This window comes from Poromitra crassiceps (genome assembly GCF_964638095.1).
Source record: "Poromitra crassiceps genome assembly, chromosome: 18".
Classification (NCBI taxonomy): Eukaryota; Metazoa; Chordata; class Actinopteri; order Beryciformes; family Melamphaidae; genus Poromitra; species Poromitra crassiceps.
This window is the reverse complement of record NC_139636.1, coordinates 88,535-102,500: the sequence shown is the minus strand read 5'-3', so window position 1 is coordinate 102,500 and position 13,966 is coordinate 88,535. Positions and strand designations below refer to the sequence as shown.

At 43.8% G+C, this 13,966-nt stretch overlaps 1 long non-coding RNA gene across 1 annotated transcript; it reads right to left on the bottom strand.

Moving 5' to 3' along the window:
* Positions 1–12,071: 12,071 nt before the first annotated feature.
* Positions 12,072–13,655, bottom strand: LOC310793399. Its single transcript, XR_014553522.1, has 4 exons — positions 13,535–13,655; positions 12,911–13,031; positions 12,634–12,744; positions 12,072–12,162 (listed from the first exon to the last, which is right to left on the bottom strand). It is a non-coding gene; the product is annotated as an uncharacterized lncRNA (long non-coding RNA).
* Between the last annotated feature and the right edge of the window lie 311 nt (positions 13,656–13,966).

The following is a 13,966-nucleotide window of genomic DNA, read 5'->3' as shown; positions in this document are numbered from 1 at the left end:
GTTAGGTTTTCTTCTATATCAGACACAGGTTTGTGTTCCTACCTGACATGTTTCGACGGCAACACTTCCGTCTTCTTCAGAGGTGTCACTAGATGGTGTGTGACGTCTTTAACAGCTGATGTTGTTTACAGAGGCGTGATCGTCCTGTCAGATTTGACAGGACGACCACGCCCCCCGCTGTCATTCCGCCGTTTGAGAACGCTGCTCCAGGTGGTGGAAAGCATGTAAGCCCCCTCGTCCCGGTTCATCGTCGTTTGCGCCCTCTTCCTGATCTCCGTCTCCATCTCCATCTGATGAAGACGAAACATGTCAGGTAGGAACAAAAACCTGTGTCTGATATAGAAGAAAACCTAACGATCTAAGTAAAGTATAGACACTATGAACCTTTTTGGATTCAAACTCTCACTATCTGCATTCCACTTATTTCCCAAAACATTAGAGTCACGTAAGGAATATGATCTGGCAAAGTGATAAACAACCAAATCCCTCTTTTTATAAACCACAGAGTAATCTGTTCAAGATAAGACACCTAAGCCTCGACAATTAAAATATCATACAACCCCCCCCCCCCCCCCCCCCCATTACTCCCGCCCCTTCTCCAACAAATACACACTCATACATAATGCAGGAGGGAGCAAGGTGGCTGTGGTTCATCAACAGCCATGCAGAGCCAAACATGACAGACAGAGGAGAATAGTGGTGAGGAAACAACAGGAGAGAGAGCAGAGGGAGAGAGAGGGGGGGAGAGAGAGAGAGAGAGAGAGAGAGAGAGAGAGAGAGAGAGAGAGAGAGAGAGAGAGAGGATATGGTTGAGGAGGCAGAGGGCCAGTCAGTGTCCCGGAGACAGAAGAAGAGAGCAAGGGAGACGCATGGAAGGTGAATGTGGAGATATGAGAGAGAGAGAGAGAGAGAGAGAGAGAGAGAGAGAGAGAGAGAGAGAGAGAGAGAGAGAGAGAGAGAAAAGGAGGCATGTTATAAACAGCTATTGTACTGAATTAACCCTGTTCAGCACACAGGTAGATGGGGGGTAAAGTAAAGGTAAGGTCCCACTGATTGTCACACAATGTGTGAAATTTGTTCTCCGCATTTGACCCATCCCCTGGGGGAGCGGTGAGCAGCAGCATGCGCCGCGCTCGGGAATCACATGGTGATTTAACCCCCCAATTCCAACCCTTTGATGCTGAGTGCCAAGCAGGGAGGCAAATGGGTCCCATTTTTATAGTCTTTGGTATGACTCGGCCGGGGATCGAACTCACGACCTCCCAGTCTCAGGGCGGACACTCAGACCACAAGGCCACTGAGCTGGTAATTGTAAGAGAGTGATTATTAGTGCAGTTATTATTATTAGTCAGTCTGAACACGGCTGGATCGTTAGTGTTAAGTCACTCTGAATACACACACACACACACACACACAGACAGAAAGGAAATCTCAAGAAAGTGGTTAAAAATATGTAGATGCATCGGAGCACAGTGAAGTGCAGTGGCCTCTGTCAGTTACCTTTCAGGTTGGAGTTGTCCGTCTCAGGCAGGTTGAGCAGTGATTGGCTGTGGCGAGCAGCAGATGCAGCAGCCTTGGAGAACTGCTGGACTTCCTCTCTGCTTTCCAACTAGGCTTGTCTGGATGATCTGGCCCCGTGCCCTTAAAGGCGCAAGCCTCCTTCCTCACAAGCTTAGAGTGACAACAATACGTTTATGGGTTTCCAGTTGAATACTAACACAGACCTTGTTCTGAAGATTCCTTTTAGTTTTTCCACTTCCTCTCCTCACCCAGTTCTCACTTCTTTCCCTAGCTTTACTCCTCACTAATTAGTTATTTTGTTCACCTGTTGGTTCCCTCACTGATTGTCCCCATTCATTTCACCTGAGTTCCCTCCCTCCTATTTAAGTCTGCACTCCTCAGTTTCCTTCATTCCTTCCACACCAATGCATGGGGCGGCACGAAGACAGCACTGGTCAGATAAACTTATCTTTTACTTATTCGTTTTAGATCCTTATTATTTGTATATTTTAGTAGTTTAGATGGACAACTTTAAACCTTGAGTTTACATGGGCTAACTTTGATTTAGTTTTTCCTAATCCTATGTTTTTGTGTCTTCCAGCATTTAAAGGGCAGCTCCTGTGTTTTCCTCCTGTGTTTCCTCATTGCCCAAATATTGTTTGCTGGACCAATAAATACTTTAAACTGGACCCAAACCTGTTGGGACACTATATTTCTGCATCCTAACCGATGCCCCATGGTGACAAGTCAAAGTGAAACTTAGAACCAGAACCCTCCATTACAGACCTAGTGAAGAATGGATTTTCGCCCTTTGAATATGTAGAGCTGAGAATAAACATCAAGCCGATGTATTTACTATGTCGTGGGAAATAAAAAAAGGGGGTAAACTGTGCCCTTCAATCAAAAGTATTCAAGCACCTCACATAATCTACATCAGTGGTTTTCAAAGTGGGAGGCGGGCCTCCAAGCTGTTTCAGGAGAGGCTCAGTGAATGGAAGTGAACAAAATATTACGTTAGTTATCAAAAGATCACATAGAATAGCCTAAGTGTGTGTTTTGGTTAAAGAGATACTGTACTTCAGAGATAAAGTAATTTGGGGAAATTAAACCGTTTTCCCCACTTTCCCAGAGTCGGAAACGAATAAATGCCTCCAGATTTTATTTTTTTTGGTGTGGGCGGACATCCAGGAATTGAGTGAGGGGGGTCTCCTTTTTCCAAGCTTTGTCTGGTGGGAGGCCGTCTCAGATTTTGAAAACCCCTGATTTACATACTTCAGTTTGACACTACAGACTGATTAATAGTATTAATTTATGTCAAAGTAGTTCATCCCTGACTATGTCCTGGAAATTGTCATAAAGTAGTTAATCCCTGACTATGTCCTGGAAATGGGCTTTTACGCCCCCCAATGGACCATACAAAAGAAAATCACCAAATCTATTTGTGGCTCACCCCATTTGGTTTAATGAATAACAACATAAATCCCAATGCTTCTAATATGAACATTAAAGAGGTCAAGGAGCCACTTTTACATGCCAAATGACAGAACAAAGAATGTTAATGACCAACTTGATCCATAGAGGCATAAACTACAGTACCAAACATGGTACTGTAGTACTAGGCACAAACATGGCGCTGGTGCACTCTCCCTCCACAAATAGCACTTACATTTGTATTGGCTTTTGAATAGTGTATCGTGGCCCAGTGATCATGGAAATCAATAAACTAGATATCTGGTTTGAAATATCTAAACGAAAAAAGAAAAAAAAGCTCGCACACTGCAAAGGCTCCAGTTTAGGTGTTTTTATTAGACACCGGTGGTGGTAGAAAAGAAAATCTAAACAAAATACTTTGGTTGCAGTTTGTTACTACAGTATCAATCTGGGAACCCAGAGCCTATTTTTATTTAATAAATAAACTGGGAGAGCCCTACCGTTTTTCCCGGCTTCCTGTGTAGCGCGCCTCTCCTGCCACCGTCACTTCCTTTTCCGCGTCGGTGCTCCACTGTTTAGTCTAAATAGCAAGGTGCGCTGTGACTTTAGAGTCATTTTCCACTGTTGTAAGACGAGTTGACGTCTTCTATGCAGTTTTAACGTTATTAGTGAATAGCCGAAATGGACGCGGAAAAGGAAAGCGGAAGTGACGGAAAAGCCACCGTCATTTCCTTTTCTGTGTCTGTTTCGGCTATTTGCTAATAACGTTGCCGCATAAACACACTGCATAGAAGACGTCAACTCGTCTTACAACAGTGGAAAATGACTGGAAAGTCGCGGCGTACAGACGTGGAAAAGGAAGTGACGGTGGCAGGAGAGGCGCTCTGTACAGGAAGCTGGGAAAAAAGGTAGGGCTGTCCCAGAGTCTATTTTTCAAATAAAAATAGACTCTGGGTTCCCAGATTGATACTGTAGTAACAAACTGCAAAGTACGGTATGCAACAAAGTGCGAAAGTGATTTCTTTTTTAAATAACAAAAAATACAGCCTTCTTTGGCTCAATACGAAAAACAAAAATAGCTACCACTTTGAAAAACACACTTGAAAACACACACACAACAAAAGAAACAAACGTGAGGACTTGCAGGTATTAGGCTTAATCCTCTGCCTGCCGGTCTGGATCCGGCATCCGCAGGATGTTGATGTGTGGCGACTGGGAGACTGAAATGAGAGAAACAGATGACCATGTGGGTGTGGCCTTGTGGTAGAGTGGACACAGATGACGTGTGGGTGTGGCCTTGTGGTTGAGTGGACTAGTGCTCTTACCTGGGAAACAAAACTAGTTTAATGGGATAACATGGCCTTTATTCCTGCTCGTACTCTGCAAAACTCTCTTCATGACCAATTGTCTATTTGCACATAGCACATTTACTACGTTGATGATGACGTCCACTACATCGATGTGACAGGACAGCCGTAGTTGCCATCTTGTTTTTGTGGAGCAAGAAGCAGCTAGCGCAAGACCAGGCGTTTCCCAGGGAGCCGCCTGCGATTGGTCTTTGCTCAATTATGATTGTCCTTGTCCTTCTCTTTTTCTACACGTTTCTTCATATGGCCTAGTATGAGGCGATTGGAACCTCGGTAGATCCACTCCATATGTTGATCATCCTGAGTATGACACACACACACACACGCGCACACACAGACACACACACACACACACACACACACACACAGCTTTTAATTCACAGCAATAAGAACATAAAGACAGGAAAAAAAGAACGCAAGTGTCAAGACAGTGGAAATAAATAATACTATAAACAAGTTGTTGTTTGAAGGCTGACCTGAAAAGTAACTTGTATCAAGCTACAGTTGAACTGCTGCACCTCACAACTCTTCATGATTCCATTTAACTCCACGTCAATGATCTGTCCCACCTTGCAAGAGGGAGCATCGCTCGGCCACGCCTTCAGATACTCCTCAATGAAATTCCTGTGGGAGCCCTTTGGAATGTCCTCCCATACGTTCTTCACTGCCACGGACAAGAGAGAGAAACAAGCGCTTTGACACCTCTACTCACTGGGATGTCATATTAGTACACTAGTACAAACTGTCGTCTTGTTAACTCAATTGGTGTCAGAATTTGGGGTTCGATGCCAAGATGCCAACTGGGGCCGCCCGTGCTTAAACAGTTCTCTCCGTCACTCGCTTATATGGGGGCACCGACCCATAGTGAGGCGGAGTGATACGCTTTCAGTGTTTCCCACAGGATTTTGAGAATTTGTGGTGGGGGACCGCAGACCCCCTAGGGGGCATGCCCCCCCGCGAGATTTTTTTAAACATTTTAAAGTAAAATGCATGAATTTGGTGTACTTTGAGAAAGCTTAAGAGCAAAATTAAAAGGCTAGATCTATGAAGAACATGTCATCATTACTGTGCTGTGCGTTTACAATGACAAACTAAATTTCTCCCTATAGGTCAGGGATACTCAACTTGCTTTGCCACTTTCGTGAAATGATAGAAGGCGAGGGGCCAGTTAATAAACAAACAATATACATTTTTCTGTAGCGGATTGTAGGTTTTTGGGGTGTCAGCCGGAGTTTAGGCTGACAGTGTTGTGCACACCGGATAGTTAGTTAGGTTAAGTTAGTTGGGTTAAGTACATACATAAGTGCCTGGGTAGCGAGCAGATGGCGGTACAATTTAGCAGCTAAATCATAGATTATTGAAAGATATTCCATATTCCAGACTGAAATGCTATAAGAGAAGTATTGGCCAGAATGACATGAACATTTATTGGACACTTATTCAGCGGATATCTTGCATGTTGTGTTCAGGTGCACTGTAAAAAAAAAAAAAAAAAAAAAAAAATTTTTTTGGTCAACATCTTATTGTGGCGGTCAAAATATTATTGTGGCGGCCCGCCACAAATTCCTTTATGTATGGGAAACACTGCCTTTCACCAGCCAATCAGCATTGAGCGTAGTGAAATATTGCTTCTGTCAAGGTCGCAGAGGCACGCGCTCCCATAAGTGAATCGCCTCACTCATATTACTCATAAAACCGGGGTTATATACATAGGACTCAAGTTGTGTAGTAAGTTCATATATGGAGTGTGTTCTGTAGAGTTAGGATACAGATGAGTGTCATTTTCAGGGCAGATGAATGGATGAAGCAGAGGAGGAAGAGCAAGATCAGGACACGTGACAAAAGTGTGTATTCTGCAGTGTAACTTACGTGGTCTGCACACCAGGCGAAGATGAGGCAAGTTAACATAGGAGGGGGTGCCATCATCAAAAAACACCAGGAACCTAAAAAAAGAAGAAGCATCTTTACTGAAACAATCTAAATTTATCTGATACATTTTGAGGCATTAATATCTTAAAGAAATGCCACACCTAGAGCAGTGGTTCCCAAATGGTGTGCTGAGGCACACTGGTTTGCAGTGAGTAGGGCTGGCCCAAATATCATTTCTTGGATTCCGGAAATTCGGTGGTAATCAACAGCGAATATTCAGATATTCGTTGATGGGAGGACGGGGGGGGTCTTTCTGTTTACTTTCGGTTCGGCGACCATGCCGCCGCTTGGGTGCATAATGGCAGGGGCAACCCCTTTTAGCCAATTGCCATGAACACGCACACATACACACAAAGACTTGACCTCCCTGCCAGATTTCAGCCTCCTGCATTTGCATTTAAAAATCCCCCTCACTGCCCCCATTTTAGCCAATTGGCATAAACACAAACACACACCTTCATACAGACACACACATGAACACAAACACACACCTTCATACAGACACACACATGAACACAAACACACACCTTCATACAGACACACACATGAACACAAACACACACCTTCACACAGGCACACTTGACTTCCATGCCAAATTTCAGCCCTCTGCCTCTGCCACCCTGCATTTTGAAAATTGCTCCCCGCCCCCTTTTAGCCAAATGGCACGAACAACAAACGCACACCTGCTGCTGGTTGCAGCTAAAAAATATTATTCTGCCAAACAAAATTCCCTGGCATCACTGTTTTATTGAAGGAAATTATTTTTGAGGTGTGACTACATCAGAAAATTAGCTTCAGAGTCAGTGATGTGTTTGAAATGTTTAATTTCACAAAAGGGCCATTATCTCAGCTTCTAGAAAAAAACTGCTCTTTTTTGTTAAATCAAGCTATCTTCTCCGGCTGATAACTAAAGAACGGAAAATGATATCAATAAACCTGTTTTTGCTGATGATAGAAAAGAGTCTCATCGTTCTTTTTGCGTGTCATTGTTTACATAGTAATATCACACAATATTCTGTGGGCCTCGAGAAATCACTGAAAAAAGCTCTGAAACTCTGGCACTGGGAGCGTCCGTTCTCCAAAAGTGGCTGGCACTCAATGAGTTAAACAAGCGCCCCCTGTTCAGAGAAGCAGTGGTGCGGAGAGGGGGGAGGGGAGGCTTCCCTGAAGTGAACTGGGTGCGCTTGTTTAATGCCGCCGGCGCATCCCCCGCGCGTCACGGTTAAGTGGACTTGGCCTCTTTTATTACTAAAACGGCACAAGTTTAATTCGAGTCATCAGGAGTCAGGAGTCATCCAGCAACATAATAAGAGCCCGGGACCAGACAATATTAGTGGCCGAGTGCTAAAGTCTTGTGCCTCACAACTGAGTGACATTTTTCAGCTTATTTTCACTCAGTCTCTCCAGATGCAGACCGTACCCAAGGTTTGGAAACATGCCACCGTCGTCCCTGTGGCAAAAAACAAAAACCCTAAAGTCCTAAATGACTTTAGACCTATAGCTCTCACCTCTCTGGTGATGAAAGTCTTTGAGAAGCTGGTAAAGCAGGAGATACTGAAGCAGGTTGAAGGTCAATTAGATCCTCTCCAGTTTGCCTACCAAGCAGGTAGGGGTGTGGAGGATGCTACCCTAACTTTATTAAATCTTTTAGTTCAACATCTGGAGGCCCCAAAAACACATGCCAGGCTCTTATTTATTGATTTCTCGTCTGCATTCAACACCATCCAGCCTTATCTCCTTGCAGAGAAACTTATTTCTCATTTTAATCTGAACCCAAATCTTATAGGCTGGCTTGTGGACTTCCTGACAGACAGGTGACAATGTGTGAGGGTTAATGGTGTGTTATCCTCAAAGCTATTCTCCTCCACTGGTTCCCCCCAAGGCTGTGTCCTCTCCTCACTGTTCTTTATCTTATACACTCACTTCTGTAGGAGTATGTATGAGAAGAGGCATATCCTGAAGTTTGCCGACGACTCAGTCATTGTAAGTCTTTTAAATGACAATGAGACTGAGCATGGTCCTATAGTGGACGATTTCATATATTGGTGTAATGACACCTTCTTGCAAATCAATGTTTCGAAGACCAAAGATATGATCATTGACTTCCGTAAATCTCAACCTGTTAATTCTCATACCACCATTCAGGATATGGAAGTTGAGATCGTCCCAGAGTACAAATACTTAGGTACTATTATAGACAACAAACTGAACTTTGAAACAAACACTGATGCGGTCTGCAAAAAAGGTCCAGCAGCGCCTGTTCTTTTTAAGGAAACTGAACACATTTAAAGTCTGTAATGTTCTAATGATTATGTTTTATCAATGCTTCGTTGAATCTGTTCTCACCTACTGTTGTGTGGCCTGGTTTGGCTGTCCCAGTAGAAATAGGCTGGCAAGGCTTGTCAAAGCAGCCAGTAAGGTGATTGGCGTGCAGCAAGCCCAGCTTCAGGACATCTACTTTCAGCGGGTAAGGAATAAGGACTGTCCTGACCATCCACTTTACCAGGAGTTTGACCTCCTCCCCTCTGGCTGCCGTTTTAGAATGAGCCTCCTTCATCCCTGTTGCTATCGACAGGCTCAATCTGCTAGGCTAGGATGATGGAATCCCTATTTCCCCCTGGCTCTATGCACTCTTATGTTTTTTATCTCTACTATTTTTACTATTTCTTTTACATATTTATTCTGCAGTGCAAAGTATTCTTATCACGTTGACTGATGTAAAATTTATGTTGCACTATTTACTATCTATTGTTGCTGCTTTATGGAGGCAATGCCCTCATTTTTTACTTGAACTCGATCACTCCAGTAGCCTGTACTACGAAGCTAGTTTAATGCCTTATCCGAGTAAGTTTGAGTTTAAACCTGGTTTAGCCGTACTACAAAGCAAGTTAACTTTCAATCACCATGGCAACTGACGCTGCAAAGCTAACCTGGTCGCGACCAGGTTAGCTTCAGAGGATAAGATCAAAATCCATGACAGACCCATATAATCGGCTCTCTGGAGTCACTCACCGTTCATATAAGATCGCCATATGAAAAATAGATTGCAGTCAACTGAGAATATAACAAGAAAAACATTTGTGGCTCTGTAGGCTACATAATTAAATTAAGCCTACTTACCACTTTATGTCTTAACAGCTCAACGATGCGTGGAGAAATATGATCACTATTAATCACGCAGCGCATATCATACACGGAGCCTCAAATGGAGTGAGGGTGATATTCTCCTACATGCCAGAAAAGCCTATAGCCTACATATAATATAGATATGGGATAAATATGGGATAGCCCCAATAGGCTACTAAATATGCAGGCAATTCTTGCATGTTTCAGCTGGAACTGTGTCCTGTAGGCTGTATGCCAATATATGAGCAAAAATAGGCTAGTTTTTATCAATGAAAACTATGCCCGCATCGTCTCAATTCAGTTCAGCAGTTTTCTCTTTTATATTAGGCATCAGCATTATCATTATTTTATATATTAATTATTCGATCAGTGCAACTACACACATAATGAGTGATAGAGATCATTATTCATTGAGCATGCGTTTCTAAATCTATGGTCTAAATAGGTTTACAGATTGTCGAAATTTATAGGCTGAGATTACACATTTAGGGGACAGAAATCGCTGATCAAAGTATTCAAATGACTGATGTGAATACAAGCGGCAGCTTTAGCAGTCCTTCAGCAGATTATATCCAACGCGGATTTTCATTCTGACATGTAGGTTACATTAAATATCCGCTAAAACTCTGATCACGCACTGCGCTTTCATTGAATGAGGAAATGGGTGTAGAAATGGGTGTGGGCGTGGATCAACTCAGCTGTTCATAATGTGATTGGCTAGCGCACCTCTTTCGCGTGCACGAGCGAAAAACGTGCGCGTGCACAGGCAGATCCCAGATAAAGCCAGCTTCAGTTATCGAGTAGAAAACCAGCGTCGTAGTATCGGTTAACTAGATAGCTTTGATCCTGTTCAGTCAAACCAGATCAAAGGGACTTATCGCGGATCTGTTAAGATAGCTTCGTAGTACAGGCTACTGGAGTGTGTGTCTCTGTGTCACCTGATGTCTGATGATGTTGACGTTTTTGTACTATATGTCCACATGCCTGCTGCAAACCAAATTTCCTTCGGGATATCAATAAAGTTGAAGTTAAAGGTGAACAGATATTGGGCCCTATTCTCCCACAAGCATTCGGCGCTAAAACGGGCCTTAAACGCAAAAAAACGTGCCTTGCGCCTGTTTTGGGACGATATCAATATGGCTTTAGGCTGCCAAATGCGCTTTAGGCCGAATGGGCGTGGCGCAGTCCCAGAATGGGCCAAAGTGGGCGTTTCGGCGCTAAATACCGGCGTACTGCTATCTTCTGACCTGGCGTTAATTTAGCGCCTTGCGCCTTTGAAAAGCAGGCCTATTCAGTGTGGGCCAGTTGCTTGGAGCGCTCCCCTCTGGCTCTCTCCCTCCCCTCTGGCTCTCTCCTCTTTCACCCTTCTCTGTGTCACCTCTCTCCCTCTCTCCTCAGTCTGACAGGCACAATACCGACTGTCTCTGACTCCCTCGCTCAGAGTCCCATAGAAAAAATAAGCTGTAACTTCACTGTAATGTGAATGTCCCAAGATGCATTGTGTTTCTCCATTTCGCTACTAAATAGCAACCAAATGAGCCGAAAACCTATATTGGGAGGATCTAAATAATGTGTAATGGTAAGACAACCTCCAATTGTAGAACATTTCAATATTGGACCAAATAAAACATCGAAATGAAAACACCACCCTATTTGAAACATATATGTCCTACTGGGGCTATAAATATCCCTTGTCGATTTAACGTGATTTAGATAAGTGACAGCGGAACGCGCTTCGGAAGCTTCTACTGTCATCTGCTATACTGTGATGTCCGCTCCAATAACTTGGCCCTACTCCACATTTAGTTTTACAATAAAAACACATTTATGCAATGACTTTACATAATGTAGGCTATATTTATGTGCATCATCCTTCCTGCAGCAGGCGAGAGAAAATGATATCTTTCTGGACAAACTTTCACCAATCTAATAGGCTATATTTTTCTAGCTGATGCGTTTAGAACATTATTTTCACTTTGATCTTGCTATAGTGTAGCGTATTTACATGCTTGCAGTATTGAAACTGCAGTTAGATTGGTTTGAGAAGCATAATAATATGGAATAATAGCCTATAATGCAGACAGACAGACTGGATGAAGGGAGGGGGGGGGGGGGGGGGGGCAGAGCGTTTGGCTTTCGTCTGGTTTTGCGGGATCACTGGAATTGGAGCTAAAAAGGCAAGCGTGCGATTCGTTTATTGCAGTTATCCAATGAGCATGACGGTGCATAATTTTACACTTAAAAGGCGTGGTTGTAATGGTTGAGGCTGCGTCTAGCGCCAGCACGACGATATCAAGTGCGCTGGTCCACGCCCACTGATTTGAGCTGCGCCAGGCGTTCGGCCTAGAAACAGCGCCGATGCAACGATAAGGACCAATGAATTACGATGATCCGATGTAGAAGGCTCAGAGGTCGATGGGGGGTCAGCCCATCACGATGGTCGATGCCATCGTGCCAACCCTAATAGAGGCTACTTTGCACGGATATACACAGGGGTGCCTTGAGATTTGGGCTTGGCCTTTGGTGTGCCTCGGGCACAAAAAGTTTGAAAACCACTGACCTAGAGAAAGACATAAGCACGCTCACTGTCTCCACACACACACACACCTCATTTTGTTCTGTCGAGTGGGGAGTTCTGCAAGGAGACCAGGGGAGAACCGGCCCCCCTCGTCTAGCTCGGCCACCACACGAGCACCGATGTACAGCCGCTCCCTGTCCCTCGCTATCTTGTCAAAGGCAATGTGGTGTCCGGAGTTCAGGCTCCTCCCTTTATCTTCAAAATCAATCTTGTACTTTATCCTACCATTGTCTGTAAAGGAGACAACACAAATGAATAAAGATAACAAACTAATTAGTGGAAAAGCATGGCTGTTTCTCATGCAACACTGCATATTAGACATCTCTGGGAGTCTACTTTTGTGTATAATACATGTACAAGAATATAATTCATCCTTCAATTCAAATATTTACACTCACATCCTGACCCAATACTGTACCAACAAACTCTTCATCTTTGTAGGGGTACATGCACTCATCTGTTGCCAGTCAATTCCCATCAGCACCAGCTGAACACAAGTTCTCTCTTAAGTTAGGGTGTAAAGTCCACACTAACTGCTACGCTAAAACTAGTTGGTTTCACACTAAAAGTTGTGTCTTTGTTTGGTTGCGCCACAGAGACGTAAGGTACATTTTCAGCTAGTTGAGGAACAACTGTGGAACATAGTTCCCCAAAATGAGACAACTAGGCTAGCCGTCAAAAAGAATGCATGCGTAATCTTACCCTTTGTTACTATCTTGCATATTTTTCCATTTTGCCAGACCGAGGGTCCCCTCTTGGCCAGGACGGCCATGTTTAAAGTGACCTCATCCTCTGGCAGGTGAGAGGGGGGGCCTGTGGGTTGGGGGGGGGACAAGTTGGTTGGGTGCTTAGGAAAGACTTGACACTACAAGTGCAAACAACGGTGCTGTCATCAATAAAGTATCACAGACCTTTTCCCAAGCCATGGCCAAAGACTAAATTTGTCATCAACCCAAGACAGATGATTATTATGATTTACCCGTGACTGTGGGCCTGGAGGCAGGTTTGTCCTTGTGCCTCTCCTTCTCTCCACGTTTCTTCATAAAACGCAGACGGCTTATGTATTTACCTCGGTACATCCACTCCATATGTTGATCATCCTGAGTATCACACACACACACACACACACCTTTTAAATCACAACAATAAATAAAGGAAAAGAAGATCACAAGTGTCCAAGTGGAAATAAATTAGGGCTGCATGATATACTGAATATCAAACGGATAAATTATCGGCCGATGATGAAATTATCCCCGAAATGTATCTTTATCGGCTATTATCGTATCGGCTATATTATAGCCAACATTGGCTATAATATCTATACAAAACGGGCTGTTTACAAGGAGAACTCCTTTGGATACCATAACATTTGGATACATTTGGCATAAAATGCCATAGGGGCCAGTCTACTGTGTTTTATCTGCAGACTAAGCAGCCATAGGCTTTCGCTTCTATAAAAGCCTTTATTTCTCGGTGATCGTATCCTACCGGCCATGAGAAGCCGGTAATTATCGGTTATCGATATCGGCTGGAAAAAGAATCCACATCGTGCATCCCCAAGATCAATAATACTATAAACAGGTTGTTGTTTGAAGGCTCTGACCTGAAAAGCAACTTGTACCAAGCTGTATTCGATCTGCTGCACCAAACAACTCCTCTCGAGCAAGTAAGTGATGTCTCCGACCTTGCAATTGGCCAGAGGCTCGTTCGGCCAAAACTTCAGATACTCCTCAATGAAAGTCCTGGGGGCGCTGTCTGGAATGTCCTCCCATACGTTCTTCACTGGCACGGACAAGAGAGAGAAACAAGCGCTTTGACACCTCTACTTACTGGAATGCCATATTAGTACACTAGTATAAACTGTGGTCCTGTTAACTCAAACTGGTGTCAGAATTTGGGGTTTGATTCCAACTGGGGCCACCCATGCTTAAAATGTCTGCACTCACAGCACCTTGGCTTGCTTTGGATTTAAGTGTCCACCGAATGGCTTATGGAGAATAAAGGACACAAGTCCTGAAATACCGTTCCATGCTCA